This window comes from Monodon monoceros, unplaced genomic scaffold (assembly GCF_005190385.1).
Source record: "Monodon monoceros isolate NGI ecotype Baffin Bay Population unplaced genomic scaffold, NGI_Narwhal_1 Super_Scaffold_10, whole genome shotgun sequence".
Classification (NCBI taxonomy): domain Eukaryota; kingdom Metazoa; phylum Chordata; class Mammalia; order Artiodactyla; family Monodontidae; genus Monodon; species Monodon monoceros.
Window position 1 is genome coordinate 53,776,154 of NW_021703766.1, and position 15,667 is coordinate 53,791,820.

The 15,667-nt window shown below is 39.7% G+C and overlaps 1 long non-coding RNA gene across 1 annotated transcript in view; it reads left to right on the forward strand.

Annotated features, from left to right (window-relative positions):
- The window catches only part of LOC114908910, a 17,904-nt gene extending 9,049 nt beyond the window's left edge, over positions 1 to 8,855 (forward strand). Inside the window, exons 2-3 of the long non-coding RNA XR_003797073.1 lie at positions 279 to 346; positions 7,006 to 8,855. This is a non-coding gene — a long non-coding RNA (uncharacterized LOC114908910). The remainder of the gene's footprint in view (positions 1 to 278; positions 347 to 7,005) is intronic.
- Positions 8,856 to 15,667: the final 6,812 nt, after the last annotated feature.

Sequence of the window (15,667 nt, forward strand, 5' to 3'; positions counted from 1 at the left end):
GGGACGAGGCACTTGCCTCTGGCTGAGGGCCAAGTGGACAAGGACGGGGCAGTTGCAGCGCAGTGGGCGTTCCAGCAGCAGCAGGGAGGGCTTCCTGAAGAAGTGGGTGACGGGCCCACCGACTGGGCTCCTTACAGGAGGTTATTTGTCTGCATCCCTCCTGTTGCTGTGGCACTTCTCTCCCCTGTATTAAGGTTCTCCCTGTGTGTATACTTGTGGCGCGCGGGGCGGGGGGGATGTTGATTCTAAGCATTTAAGAACGTGTTTTTGTCACACAGAATAATCCTACCTGAGAAAGAAGCTCAGAGGAAGAGGAAAGAAAGGAGAAGGAATGGCCCTTTCCCAGGTGAAAGTCATATTCTTTGTGGACTGTTCTCTCCTTCCTAAAATGACACATTTTGGACGCGCTGAGCTCTTGGTCTCTGAAGGTTCCTGTCTAAAATATTTACTCACACACAGGGCCTTCCCTCAGTCTCCCGTCACCTCCCTGCAGATTCCATGTCACTGTGACCCAGTGACGGGGAACTTGGGCAGAGCCCCCTTTCAGGTGGTCATCCCGTGAAAGGTTTTATACTCTGGCGTGGATTGGAGATGGGGAGTCGGCTCTGCGGTGTCAGTGAGGTAGGGCGTGAGGATTGTGTAGTGCACCCTTCTGGGTGCCCCTTCATCTCCACGTGACCCAGGATGAAAGCGACTACGTGTGTAAGTGATGTACTGCTGTGCACGAATACCTGAGGAGGTCTGGGAAGGAAGACTGACGTGGGGAAACTTGCTTTGTCAGATTTTATAAGTGCCTTTGAAGTTAAGTGAATCAGTGTGTTTCACTCTAAAATACCAGTATTGTAAAGTAGAATGGGAAGTTAAGAAACAGAAATAAATAATAGGGTGTTATCTAAGAATAAGGGTTTAAAAAATTATTCACAGCACGTTCGTCTTCCAGAGACCCTCCTGTTCATGTAGGGACTCTCATGCAGCATGTGTTTTATTTGTTTATTTATTTTAAAAGATTTATTTATTTATTTATTTAGGCTGTGCCAGGTCTTCGTTGCAGCATGTGGGATCTTTGTTCCAGCATGCGGGATCTTTGGTTGTAGCATGCGGGATCTTTTTTAGTTGCGGCATGCATGTGGGATCTAGTTCCCCAACCAGGGATTGAACCTGGGTCCCCTGCATTGGGAGCGTGAAGTCTTACTACCCACTGAACCACCAGGGAAGTCCCAGCATGTGTTTTAGATAAAGATGGTTATAATTTAGCCAAGACACAGGAGCGCAAATTTCTGTCATCAGATAGACTGGAGCCAAATTATGATTCTACTGCTTGTTGTTCAGTGTTATATTTTTTTGTTTTAAACACTTCATAGATACAGTTTTGTAATTCAGCTTTACACAGCGATGCAGTTTAGAGACTAAGAAATAAAATATCCCCTTCCCTGTCACATCTTAACACCATCACTTACTGTCTCCATCAGAAACCACTGTTCATTCTCAGTGCAGATCTTACAGCAGTACATTTATATATGGAAATGTGATTTTAGAAAATATTCTTTACTAAATATTTTGTTATGGTATTTTATTCTTCAAATTTAAATATCTACATACCATGTATCTTAGACTTGTTTTCATGAACAGACATAGAGATGACTTTCTTTTTTGTATCCTCAGTGGAGCATTCTCTTAATGAAGAAATGGGTCCTTTACAGTTTTTACTGTTATAAGAAAAGGCCGGGACTTCCCTGGTGGTCCAGTGGTTAAGAATCCACCTTCCAATGCAGGGGACGCAGGTTTGATCCCTGGTTGGGGAACTAAGATCCCATATGCCGTGGAGCAGCGGAGACCCTGCACCACAACTACTGAGCCTGTGCACTCTAGAGCCCATCCGCCACAACTAGAGAGGCTGCGTGCCACAACAGTTGTCCGTGTGCCGCAACTAAGACCTGATGCAGCCAAATAAGTAAATAAATTTATTATTATTAAAAAAAAAAAGCCACAGTGGCTGCTTCTGAGCATGCCGACTTTACTACAGATTTCTAAGAATTTCTCCAGAATGGGAAGCTTGAGCATGATTACTGGGTTAATGATGGTGTTCATAAGGAAGCACAGATACTACAGTTACTAAACAGGATTTTAAATCAACTGTCTTAATCGTACTCAGAGACTTAAGGGGAACCATGGACAGAGAACTAAAAGAAAGTAGGAGAAAACTGTTTCAAGAAACAGAAAATATCAATAAAGAGAATTAGAAATTCTAGAGCTGAAAAGTACCACAACTGAAATTGAGAATTCACTAAAGGATTTCAACAGCAGATTGACAATCAGAATAAAGAATCAGTGAACCTGAACATAGGTTAATTGGAATTATCCACTCTGAATAGAAGAACGGTGGTAAAAAGAAACATGAACAGAGACTAAGAAACTTTTGAGACATTCCCAAGAATACCAGTATACACATAATAGGAGACCTAGAAGGAAAGGAGAAACAGGAAAGGGCAGAAATAATATCTGAAGAAATAAGAGCTGAAAAACCTCACAAATTTATTAAAAATGTGAACCTGCAAATCCAAGAAAGTCAACGAACTCCAAGTATGATAAATTCATAGAGAGCTTGGGCAAGACACATAGTCAATTGTTAAAATACAAAAAAAGAATGTAGAGAGTAGCAAGACAGAAATGACTTCTCATGTACAAAGATGCTTAATAAAATTAACAGCCTCTTTCTCAGAAACTGTGGAGGCCAGGAAGGAATCTGATGATATATTTAAATTTCGAAAGATTAAAAAAAATTCATTATCAGGCAAACTATGCTTTAAAATTGATAATGAAATTTAGAGACTCCTAGATAAACAAAAGCTGAGGAAGTTCACACTGACAGACTTATACTACATGAAACACTAAATGGAATTCTTGAGGCCAAAATGAAGGGCTACTAGCAGTACCTCAAAGGCACAGGAACAAATAAAGAACAGTGGTAATATAACTACATAGGTGTATATAAAAGGCAGTATTACTGTATTTTTTGGTTTATAACTCATTTTTTAACCTGAATTAAAAGGCAAATATGTAAACAATCATTATAAATCTGTTATTGAATGCAAAATGTATAAAGAAGTAATTTTTGACAATAACAATATAAAGGGAGACAGGATATATATATAAAATATATAATCTGCAGGTTGACCACTAAGAAAATAATTTTAACATATACAGAAATGTGAATATGAAGGGAATCAAAATGTTATGCATGTACAGACATACACAAAGAAGGAAACAAGAGGAATTACAAGACCAAGAAAATATTGGACATACAGAAAGCAAATAGCTAAATAGCAAAAGTAATTCCTCCCCTGTTTACTGGGTACTTTTAATATAAGTAGATCAAACTCTTCATTAAAAGTCAATGATTGCAAGAAATTTTATAAAATGATTCTACTGTATCTTTCTACAGAATGCTTGCTTTAAGATACTCAAATAGGTTGAAAGTGAAAGGATAGGAAAAAACATTGTGGAAATAGTTACCAATCTTAGCTACACTAATGTCAGATTAAATAAACTTTAAGTCATAAAATTGTTACCAAAGAAGTTCAAGGATATACATATATATATATATAAAATTATATATATGTATATATATATAAAATTATATATGTATATACATATATATAAGGTACATGTAACGTATATGTATTTATATACATAAAAGAGTCAATTCATCAAGAAGATGAAACAACTGTAAACAATATATATATAAGTACAAATCCCCACATTTTTTGAAGCAAAATTTGAGGAGAGATAGACAGTTCAACTATAATAGTTGGAGACCTCAAAATACTCTCCTTTTAAACTTATTTTTTGGCTGTGTTGGGTCTTCGTTGCTGCGCGCGGGCTTTCTCTAGTTTTGGCGAGCGGGGGCTACTCTTCATTGCGGCGTACGGGCTTCTCATTGTGGTGGCTTCACTTGCTGCGAAGCATGGGCTCTAGGCACATGGGCTTCAGTAGTTGCAGCCTGCAGGCTCAGTAGCTGCAGCATACGGGCCCTAGGGCAGGTGGGCTTCAGTAGTTGTGGCGTGCAGGCTCAGTAGTTGTGGCGCACAGGCTCAGTAGTTGTGGCTAACGGGCTCTAGAGTGCAGGCTCAGTAGTTGTGGTTGCATGGGTTTAGTTGCTCCACGGCATGTGGGATCTTCCCAAACCAGGGATTGAACCCGTGTCCCCTGCATTGGCAGGCGGATTCTTAACCACTGCACCACCAGGGAGTTCCCTCAATACTCTCCTTTTAATAACCAGACAGGAGCTCAATAAGGAAATAAAGGACTGAGCAAAACTGTAAACCAAGCAAACACTGTAGACCTAAGAGAAATATACAGAACACTCCGTATAACAAAAACAGTGTACTCAAAACTAGGAATAGAAGGGATTATCTTTGGTCTTAAAAAGGATATCTATTAAAATCTCACAGTTAACATCATACTCATTGTTAAAGATGGAAAGCTTTCCCATGTAATCAGGAAGAAGCAAGTGTGGGGATGTATTTTGGCACTATATGTCAACATTTTACTGAATATCTAGCCAGATAAATTAGACCCAAAAAAAGAAAGAAAGAAAAGTCAAAATTAAAAAAGAAGTCAAACTATATTCACAGAAAACATGCTCTTATATGTAAAAACATCTGAACAATCCTTAAAAAGACCATTAGTGATAATAAACAGATTCACTGAGGTTACAGAATACAGTATCAATACCCAATATTCAGTAGTATTTCTGTACACTAGCAATAAACATTGAAAGTAAGTGAAACAATTCCATTTACAAGACCATCAAAAAGAATAAGAATTTCACCAAGGAACTGGAAGATCTGTACAATGAAAACTAAAAGTATTGCTTAAAGAATTGAAGGAAAATTTAAATAAATGTCAAGATATCCTTTGTTGATTGTAAGAATTAGAGTAGTTAAGATGGCAGTGCTCACCAAAGTGTTATAAGGATTGACAGCAATCCATGTCAAAATCCCAGCAGCCTTTTCTGTACAAGTGAGAACCTGACCCTTAAATTCATTTTGAATTAGTATGGACCCCAAATACCCAAAATAAGTGTGAAAAAGATTAAAGTTGGAGGACTTACACTCCCAACATCAAACCTTACTGCAAACCATGGATAAACAAAACTGTGGTTCCAGCTTGAGAAGAATAATATAGATCAAAATGATAGACTAAGAGTCCAGAAATAAACCCATATGTCTATAGCCTATTCCTTTTTCACACGGTGCCAGAAACATTCAAGCAAAAAAAGTTGTCTTTTAAAAAGTAGTCTCTCCAGTTGTACTGGGACAACTGGATATCCATGTGAAAGAGAATGAAATTGGACCTGTGCCTCTCACCATATAAATCAGTCAATTCAAAATGAATCAAAGACTAAGCATAACAGGTAAAACTATAATACCCTTAAGTGAAAGCATAGGGATAAATCTTCATGATGTGAACTGACAGTGGATTTTTTTTTAGATAAGACACTGAAAGCAAAAGATAGAAAGACAAAATAGATAAGTTGAGCTTCACCAAAATTAATAATATTTGTACACTGAAGGACACTGTCACATAACTGAAAACATAATCTACCAAGTGGGAGGAAGTATTTCCAAGTCACATATCTGGTGTCTGTTATCTAGAATATATGAATAACTCCTATATGTCAAGAACCAAAATACAAAGAACCTAATTATAAAATAAGCAAAGGACTTTAACAGACCTTTCTTCACAGAAGATAGAGAAGTAACCAAGAAGCAAACAGATGTTCAATGAAATTAGTCATTAATAAAATGCAAAATCAAAACTACCATGAGATATAATTTCACACTTGATACGATGACTATAATAAAACAGAATAACAAGTTTTGGTAAAGATGTAGAGAAGTTAGAATCCTGGTAAGTTGCTGGTAAAGTGTTGTAGCCATCGTGGAAAACAAAACCATGTGACCTAGTGATTCCACTGCTAGATAAATACCAAAAAGAATTGAGAACAGATAATTCAAACATATACTTCTGCATGAATGTTCCAGCAGCATGGGACTTCCCTGGTGGCACAGTGGTTGAGAATCCGCCTGCCAGTGCAGGGGACACGGGTTCAAGCCCTGGTCTGGGAAGATCCCACATGCCGTGGAGCAACTAAGCCTGTGCGCCACAACTACTGAGCCTGCGCTCTAGAGCCTGCAAGCCTGAGCTACTGAAGCCTGTGTGCCTAGGGCCTGTGCTCCACAACAAAGAGAAACGACCCCAATGAGAAGCCTGCACACCGCAATGAAGAGTAGCCCCTGCTTGCCACAACTAAAGAAAGCCCGCGCCCAGCAACAAAGACCCAACGCAGCCAAAAATTAATCAAAAAAAAGAAAAAGAAAGTTCCAGCAGCAGTGTTAGTAATAGACAAAAGGTGATTATAACCCAAATGTCCACCAAGGGATGAGTGAATAACCTGTGGTTTACTCATGCAGTGGAATATTACTCGGCCATGAAAAGGAATGTGGTACTGATACATAACTGTACTGAGCATGGCTGAGCCAAAAAAATTATTCACAGTGAAAGAAACCAGACAAAATGTCACATTTTATACCATCCCAGTTATATGGAAATATCCCAAACAGGTACATCCATTGAGACAAAGCATTAATGGTGTCCAGGGACTGAGGCAAATGGGGAAGAAAGAAGCAACTGCTGAAATGGGTAAAGGATTTCCTTTGGGGATGATTGAAATATTTTTGAACAAGAAAGAGGTGATGTTTGTTCAACATTATAAATGTACTAAATGCCACTGAATGCTACTTTAAAAATGGCTGACTTTATGTTGTATGCATTTCACCTCGGTTACATAAAGAGAAGCGTAACTTGCTCAAAATTATCTTACGTGGATCAGTCAGAACATTCACTCCAGCCAAGTCAATCCTTACGCGTCTGTTTCTGTAAGTTTGTGTCAAACTCAGAAATCTCTCCTTGTCCACTTGGTGAAATGTGCTTTCCTTTCAGGGACTGTTTATGTTCAAGGATGTGGCCACAGAATTCTCTCAGGAGGAGTGGGAATGCCTGGACCCTGCTCAGAGGGCCTTGTATAGGGACGTGATGGTGGAGACCTACAGGAACCTGGTCTCCCTGGGTGAGGATAATTTCCCTCTGAAAGTCGGTAACTACTTTTGTATATCTTTGCATTTCCCCTTGGGAGTCTTTTAGGAGCCCCTAGCATGCTTGCGAGAGTTTCAAATCCCTTCAAGAGAGTGATTGAAGCTGTTTGTATTCAGAATGAAAGGCTTCATAAAGTAGCTTATGACTAACTTCCCCTTTCTTCAGAAGTTTGCCACATGCTTGATTAGTGGTGGTTTGTAGAATATTAGCAGTCTGAAAGCCTTATGGCAAATTTAAAAAAATTTCAATCTGTGGTTTTGCTCTTGAGCTTCTGATTCAGTAGTTCTTGGAAGGGTGCTAGATATCTACACATTTAAAATCATCTCTAAACATTCAGGAGGCAGTCAGTTGGTACTTTTTGAAACACTTTTCTAGATCCATCTATAATATCCTTTCTTCTTAGCTGAACAAAGCACTGAGTATAGCATTATCATGTTGGGTTTTTTTTTATAAATTGAAATCTCTTTTGAGGTGAACAGTATTTTCACTATGGAACAAGGGGAAGAGCCCTGATCTGTGGGAAGTGAAGTGAAAATAACGGAAAAATAGAGAGGTCAGGATGTATTACTGTTGTTATTTTTTTTGGCCTCACCATGCTGCTTGGGGGATCTTAGTTCCCCGACCAGGGGTTGAACCCAGGCCCTCGGCAGTGAAAGCACAGAGTCCTAACCACTGGACTGACAGGGAATTCCTGGTCAGAATATATTTAGATGTGAACTTAAATGAGAGCTCAGATGGGCACAGAGCAAGCTTCTTCATTATATATTCTTTAAGAAGTTCTCCTCAAATGGGAAAGAACCATGGGACAATAAAAGTCCATTTCGTATGAGTTCTCAAAGGAAATTTAACCCTGCACAAGCATCCTTATCACTGTGTTACTCAAATATATACAAGTTTAAACTCGCACTCTGCTATGGTGCTCCAGCTCATTCAAAGCCAAAGCAAAGGCTTTATCATGACCTATAACACTCTACTATATGGCCCCTCCTACCATTTTGATGTCTTGGTTTGAGAGGGATGGAAAGCCCTCTTTCTCCTTCATCTCTTGGTTTTCAGTTAATACATATCAGAGCTAAGTCCCCTATAGCTCTGACCCCAGGACCTATTTGGTTTCCTCCACATTTTATAGTTTAGGGAGAACTTCTCAGGGGATAGACAAAATAGCTGGTCTTCCACTGTATCTGGGGTGCCATGAATCTTCTGGGGCTGTGTCAGGCCTTCTCTGCCTGTTCAGGCTCCTGAGCCACTTTTTCAGTTTGCCACATGTATGTAAAGAGGAATGGGGTGCACATTTTGAGGTTGTTACTCAGAAGTAATATAATGACTACAGACTGAGATCCTCTTTGATTCCAACTGCTACATGGTAGTATATCTCAGTCTTTCAGGCGTTCACCTTACTACAGCCTGTGGGTAGAGCATACCACCCATTCTCAAGAGGACCACAATTTGACCCTGTCATTTTTTTCTCATATCTTGTATTTTTCTCCCTCTTCCAGCTCTCTGCCTACTACTGGAACATAGAAAGACCTTAGTCGTTCTGATTTCTTTCTCTCTTCTAAGATTTTGCCTCTGAAACTTTTTTTTTTTTAATTTTAATTAAAAAAAATTATTTGGCTGTGTTGGGTTTTCGTTGCGGCGCGTGGACTTTCTCCAGTTGCAGCGAGCGGGGGCTACTCTTCGTTGCAGTGTGAGGGCTTCTCATTTTGGTGGCTTCTCTTGTTGTGGAGCACAGGCTCTAGGCATGTGGGCTTCAGTAGTTGCAGCAGCAGGCTCAGTAGTTGCAGCACGGGGGCTCAGTAGGTGCGGCACGTGGGCTTTAGGGTGTGGGGGCTTCAGTAGTTGTGGCACACGGGCTTAGTTGCTCCGCGGCATGTGGGATCTTCCTGGACCAGGGATCAAGCCCATGTCCCCTGCATTGTCAGGCAGATTCTTAACCACTGTGCCACCAGGGAAGTCCCTGAAACTTGTTTTTTAAACACACATTCCAGGGGTCTAAAGTTTCAATCTCTCTTTGCGCCTTTAGTTCATAGGCAGCTTATGGTGGACACTTTGATGCAGGGGGTTTACTGTTTAAGAGAAGATTCTTGGAGCAAAACACTGAACAATATGTTACAGTATTATCTGCTCTACATGCAGAAATGTTTCTTGAAGCCACTGGATAGAGTGGTCAGCATGTCCAAGAAACTAAGGTAGAAAGTATCAGGAGACCCTGACCGATAAGAACCTCCAGTTGTCCTTCTAATTCTTGTGGAGTTTAACAATGCCTCTCTAGGGCAGGGTGACAATGTGGGTAGGAAACAATATGGTCATCAACTTTGAGGTGGCAATAAAAGGTGTAGGAACTTATCCTAAGGAGAACAGTGTCCAAGTTCACAACCTCATACCTGTGAGACTAATTAAACTACTGTTCATGCCACATTGTTAATCCTGTGTGTGCCATCCTTCATTCACTTTCAACAAATATGATTTTGACATGTTTTATTGAGGAAGCTTATAAATTTGAATGGTGCTGACATGTTTTCTTTTTTTAATTAAAAATTTTTTTTAAATTTTATACAATTTTTAAAGGCTACGTTCCATTTAGTTATTACAAAATATTGGCTGTATTCCCCGTGTTGTACAAACACATCCTTGAGCCTATCTTACACCCAACAGTTTGTCCCTCCCACTCTCCCACCTCTATATTGCCCCTCCCCTGCTGTAACCACTAGTTATATCTCTGCATCTGCTGCTTTTTTGTTGTATTCAGTAATTTGTTATATTTTAAAATTCTACATATAAGTGATACCATACAGTATTTATCTTTCTCTGTCTGACTTACTTCACTTAGCATAATACCTTTCAAGTACATCCATGTTGCTGCACATGGCAAAATTTCATTCTTTTCTATGACTATTATTCCACTGTGTGTGTGTGTGTGTGTGTGTGTGTGTGTGTGTGTGTGTGTACAGCACATTTTTTTATCCATTTGTCTGTTGATGGACCCCGAGGCTGCTTCCATATCTTGGCAATTGTAAATAATGCTGCTATGAACATTGGGGTGCATGTGTTTTTTTGAATTACTGTTTTGGGGCTTTTTTGGATATATACCCAGGATTGGAATTGCTGGGTTATATGGTAATTGTAGCTTTAGTTTTAGGAGAAAACCTCCATACTGTTTTGCTAAGTGGCTGCACGAATTTAAATTCCCACCAGCACTGTAGCAGGGTTCCCTTTTCCCCATATCCTTGCCAGCACTTTCTCTGTTCTTTTTGATGGTAGCCATTCTGACAGGTGTGAGGGGATATCATTTAGTTTGGATTTGCTTTTCCCTGATGGTTAGCGATGTTGAACATCTTTTCATGTATTTGTTGGCCATCTGCATTTCTACTTTAGAAAAACGACTGTTCAGTTCTTGTGCCCTTTTTAAAATCGGGTTGTATGTTTTTTTGATGTAATGTTGTATGAGCTGTTTTAATATGTTGGATATTAATCCCTTATCATTTATATCATTTGCAAATATTTTCTCCCATTTAGTAGGTTGTCTTTTCCTTTTGTTGATGGTTTCCTTTGTTGTGCAAAAGCTTTTAAACTTAATTAGGTCCCATTTGTTTACTTTTGCTTTTATTTTCATTACTTTAGGAGATGAATCCCCCAAAATACTGCTGCAGTTTGTCAGAGTGTTCTGCCTGTTTTCCTCTCGGAGTTTTACGGTATATGGTCTTATATTGAGGTCTTTAATCCATTTTGAGTTTATTTTTGTATATGGTTTTAGGGAGTGTACTAATTTCATTCTCTTACATGTAGCTGTACAGTTTTCTGAGCACCACTTGTTTGAAGAGACTGTCTTCTGCATTTTATATTCTTGCCTCCTTTGTGGTAGATTAATTGAACATGAGTACCTGGATTTTTTTTATAGGCTCGCTCTCTTGTTCCACGGATCTATGTGTTTCGTTTTGCCAGTGCCATACTGTTTCAATTACTGTAGCTTGTAGTATAGTCCCTAGGGAGCATGATTCCTCCATCTCTGTTCTTCTTTCTCAAGATTGTTTGGCTATTTGGGGTCCTTTGTGTTTCCATACAAATTAAAAATTTTTTTTTTTCTAGTTCTGTGAAAAATGCCATTGGTGTTGTGATAGGGATTACATTGAATCTGTAGATTGCCTTAGGTAGTACGGTCATTTTAACAATATTGATTCTTCCAATCCAGGAACACAGTATTCTTTCCATCCTTTTGTGTCATCTTCAGTTTCTTTCCATCTGCAAAGAGTGATAGTTTTACTTCTTCCTTTCCAACTTGTATTCCTTCTATTTCTTTTTCTTCTCTGATTGTTGTGATAATTTATTCAAAATTATGTTGAATAAAAGTGGCCTCAGTGGGCATCCTCGTCTCATTCCTGATGTTAGAGGAAATGCTTTCAGCTTTTCACCATTGAATATGATGTTAGCTATGGGTTTGTTATATATGGCCTTTATTATGTTGAGGTATGTTCCCTCTGTACCTGCTTTTTGGAGAGTTTTTGTTTTACCATAAATAGATGTTGAGTTTTATCAAAAGGTTTTCCAGCATCTATTGAGATGATCATAAGATTTTTATTCTTTTACGATCATTATTTTTTTTTATTAATTTATTTATTTATGGCTGTGTTGGGTCTTTGTTTCTGTGCGAGGGCTTTCTCTAGTTGTGGCAAGTGGGGGCCACTCTTCATTGCGGTGCACGGGCCTCTCACTATCGTGGCCTCTCTTGTTGCGGAGCAAGGCTCCAGACGTGCAGGCTCAGCAATTGTGACTCACGGGCCTACTTGCTCCGCGGCATGTGGGATCTTCCCAGACCAGGGCTTGAACCCGTGTCCCCTGCATTGGCAGGCAGATTCTCAACCACTGCGCCACCAGGGAAGCCCTATGATCAGTATTTTTTTAATTGAAGTATAGTTGATTTACAATGTTGTGTTAATTTCTGCTGTACAGCAGTGATTTAGTTATATATATATATATATATATTCTTTTTTTAATGTACTTTTCCATTATGGTTTATCATAGGATATTGAATATAGTTCTTTGTACTATACAGTAGGACCTTGTTGTTTATCCAGTCTATATATAAAAGCTTACATATTCTAACCCCAACCTCCTACTCCACCCCTTCCCCAACCCCATCCCCCTTGGCAACCACTAGCCTGTTCTCTATATCTGTGATTCTGTTGCTGTTTCATAGATAGGTTCATTTGTGTCATATTTTAGATTCCATATATAAGTAATAACATATGGTATTTGTCTTTCTCTTTCTGACTTACTTCACTTAGTATGATAATCTCTAGTTGCATCCATGTTGCTGCAGATGGCATTATTTCGTTCCTTTTTATGGCTGAGTAGTATTCCATTGTATATATGTACCACAACTTCTTCATAAATTTTTCTGTTGATGGACACTTAGGTTGTTTCCATGTTTTGGCTATTGTGAATAGTACTATGGACATAGGGGTTCATATGTCTTTTTGAATTATAGTTTTGTCTAGATATATGTCCAGGACTGGGATTGCTGGATCACATGGTAATTCTATTTTTAGTTTTCGGGGGAACCTCCATACTTTTTTCCACAGTAGCTGCACCAACTTACATTACCACCAACAGTATAGGGTTCCCTTTTTCCATACCCTCTCCAGCATTTGTTATTTGTAGAATTTTTAAGGATGGCCATCCTGACTGGTATGAGGTGGTACCTCATTTTAGTTTTGATTTGCATTTCTCTAATAATGAGCGATGTTGAGGATCTTTTCATGTGCCTACTGGCCATTTTTTCTTTGAAGAAATGTCTATTTAGGTATTCTGCCCATTTTTCAACTGGGTTGTTTTTGTGTTGTTGAGTTGTATGAGCTGTTTGTATATTTGGAAACTAAGCCCTTGTCAATTGCATTGTTTGCAAATATTTTCTCCCATTCTGTAGGTTGTCTTTCCGTTTTATTGATGGTTTCCTTTGCTATGTAAAATCTTGTAAGTTTGATTAGGTCCCATTTGTTTCTTTTTGCTTTTATTTCTATTGCCTCGGGAGACTGACCTAAGAAAACATTGGTACAATTTATGTCAGGGAATGTTTTGTCTATGTTCTCTTTTAGGAGTTTTATGGTGTCATGTCTTATGTTTAAGTCCTTAAGCCATTTTGAGTTTATTTTTGTGTATGGTGAAAGGGTGTGTTCTAACTTCACTGATTTACATGTGGCTGTCCAACTTTCCCAACACTACTTGCTGAAGAGAATGTCTTTTTCCCACTGTATATTCTTGCCTCCTTTGTTGAAGATGAATTGACCATAGGCATGTGGGTTTATTTCTGGGCTCTCTCTTCTGTTCCATTGATACATATGTCTGTTTTTGTGCCAGTACCATGCTGTTTGATTACTGTAGCTTTGTAGTATTGTCTGAAGTCTGTGATGATTATGCCTCCTGCTTTGTTCTTTTTCTTCAGGATTGCTTTGGCAATTCTGGTTTTTTTATGGTTCCACATTTATTTTGTCTGGGACTCTCTTTACTTCCTGTACCTGGATATCTGTTTCCTTTTTTTGGGTTTGGAAATTTTTCGGCCATAATTTCTTCAAATACATTTTCGATCCCCTTTTCTCTTTCTTTCCCTCCGGAATCCCAATTATATACAGATTGGCACACTTTATTATATCCCACAGGTCTCTTATATTGCTTTTATTTTTTCATTTGGTTTTCTGTCTGCTGTCATGATTGTGTGATTTCCATAATTCTATCCTTCAGGTCACTTATTCTTTCTTCTGCATTATTCATTGGGCAGTTGATTGCCTTTAGCTCAGCTTTCGTATGTGCAAATGAGTTTTCTAGTTTTTATTGGTTCCTCTTAATAGTTTGTAGTTCCTTTTTACAGTACTCTGCATTTCTGTTGATAGCCTTTATTAATTCCTTCAGTATTTTCAGAATCTTCTTTTTGAAGTCGGTGTCTGTTAGACTGAAGAGATCTGTTTCATTGTTTGTTGTTTCAAGGGAATTCTCTTGGTCTTTTAACTGGGAGTGGTTCCTCTACTTTTTCATTTTATTTGTCTTACCCTGTGAGTTTAGGAGAAGCAACTGTCTACTGTGGTCTTCGAGGGCTATTTGTATGTGGGGGTTGTGTGGGCTTAATATATTTGGTGCAAGGGCTGTTTTTAGTATGGATGCCTGTCGCGTGTGTCATCAGTGTGTGCTGATCGTTATCTCCTTGATAGGAGATGTGCAGGTGAGGTGGCTGGTGTCGGGTCCTGGCATTTTAGGCAGCGGTGGTGGCTCAGGTGCACCCCCTGAGCATGTAATGGGAACTGAGGTGGCTTGTGACCATTCCTGGAGTCCAGGTGGGTAGTGGTGGCAGCTCCTGACCACTTCTGGAGTCTGTGAGGGTGGCAGAGGCGGATCATGACGAGCCCTGGAGCCAGCACAGGTGGTGTCCTGTTCTCTGAGAGCAGGCACGTGCACAGGGAACACCTGAGAGCAGGCACGTGCACACCCCTCAAACAATGGTGCCTGGCCTCTAAGGTACCCCGGGCTTCCTCCACATACACCCTCAGTTGTGGTTGCACCAGAATCCAGTCTCCCTGCGCCCCCACCCCCCACCCCCAGGCCTGTTTCCGCACAACCATCCCCAGTCTCTTCCCAGGCCTGATCACCAGAGCCTGAGTTCCAGCTCCCAGGATGTGCATCTCAGGCTGGGAAGTGCAGGGCAGTGGCACTATGTGCTTCTCCCTCCACTCTGGCTGCCTCAAACCATCTGCTGCGTTCTCCTCGGAGGCTCTGAAGCTCCCCTCCTGTCTCAGCAGATCTCCCTGCCAGTGAGGGGGCTTCCCAGGGTGCAGGAACCTTCCCTCTTTCACAGCTCCCAACCAGGGGCACAGGTCCTGTCCCGACTGCTTTCTTACTTCCTTTTTTTTTTTTTTCCTACCCAGTTATGTGGAGATTTTCTTGCCCTTTCAGCAGTCTGAGTTGGGCTGCCAGCGTTCAGTAGATATTATGTGAGAATCGTTCCCCATGGAGATGTATTTTTCATGTATTTGTGGGAGAAGGTGAGCGTCACATCCTACTGCTCCACCATCTTGGTTGCTCCTTCTGGTTTTTATTTTTCAGTCTGTTAGTGTGTTGTATCATATTGACTGATGTGCAGATATTGAAAAATCCTTTCATCCTGGGATAAATTCCACTTGATCATGACCTATGATCTTTTTAATGTGTTGTTGGATTCGGTTTGCTAGTATCTTGTTGAGCATTTTTGCATCTATGTTCATTGGTGATACTGACCTGTAATTTTCTCTTTTTGTGATATCTTTGTCTGGTTTTGGTATCAGTGTGATGCTGGCCTCTTTTTTTTTTTAATTGAAGTGTAGTTGATTTACAATGTTCTGTTAATTTGTGCTGTATAGCAAAGTGATTCGGTTATACATATATGTACATTTTATATTCTTTTCCATTAAGGTTTATCACAGGATATTGCATACAGTTCCCTGTGCTATAATAGTAGGACCTTGTTGTTTATCCATTCTATATATAA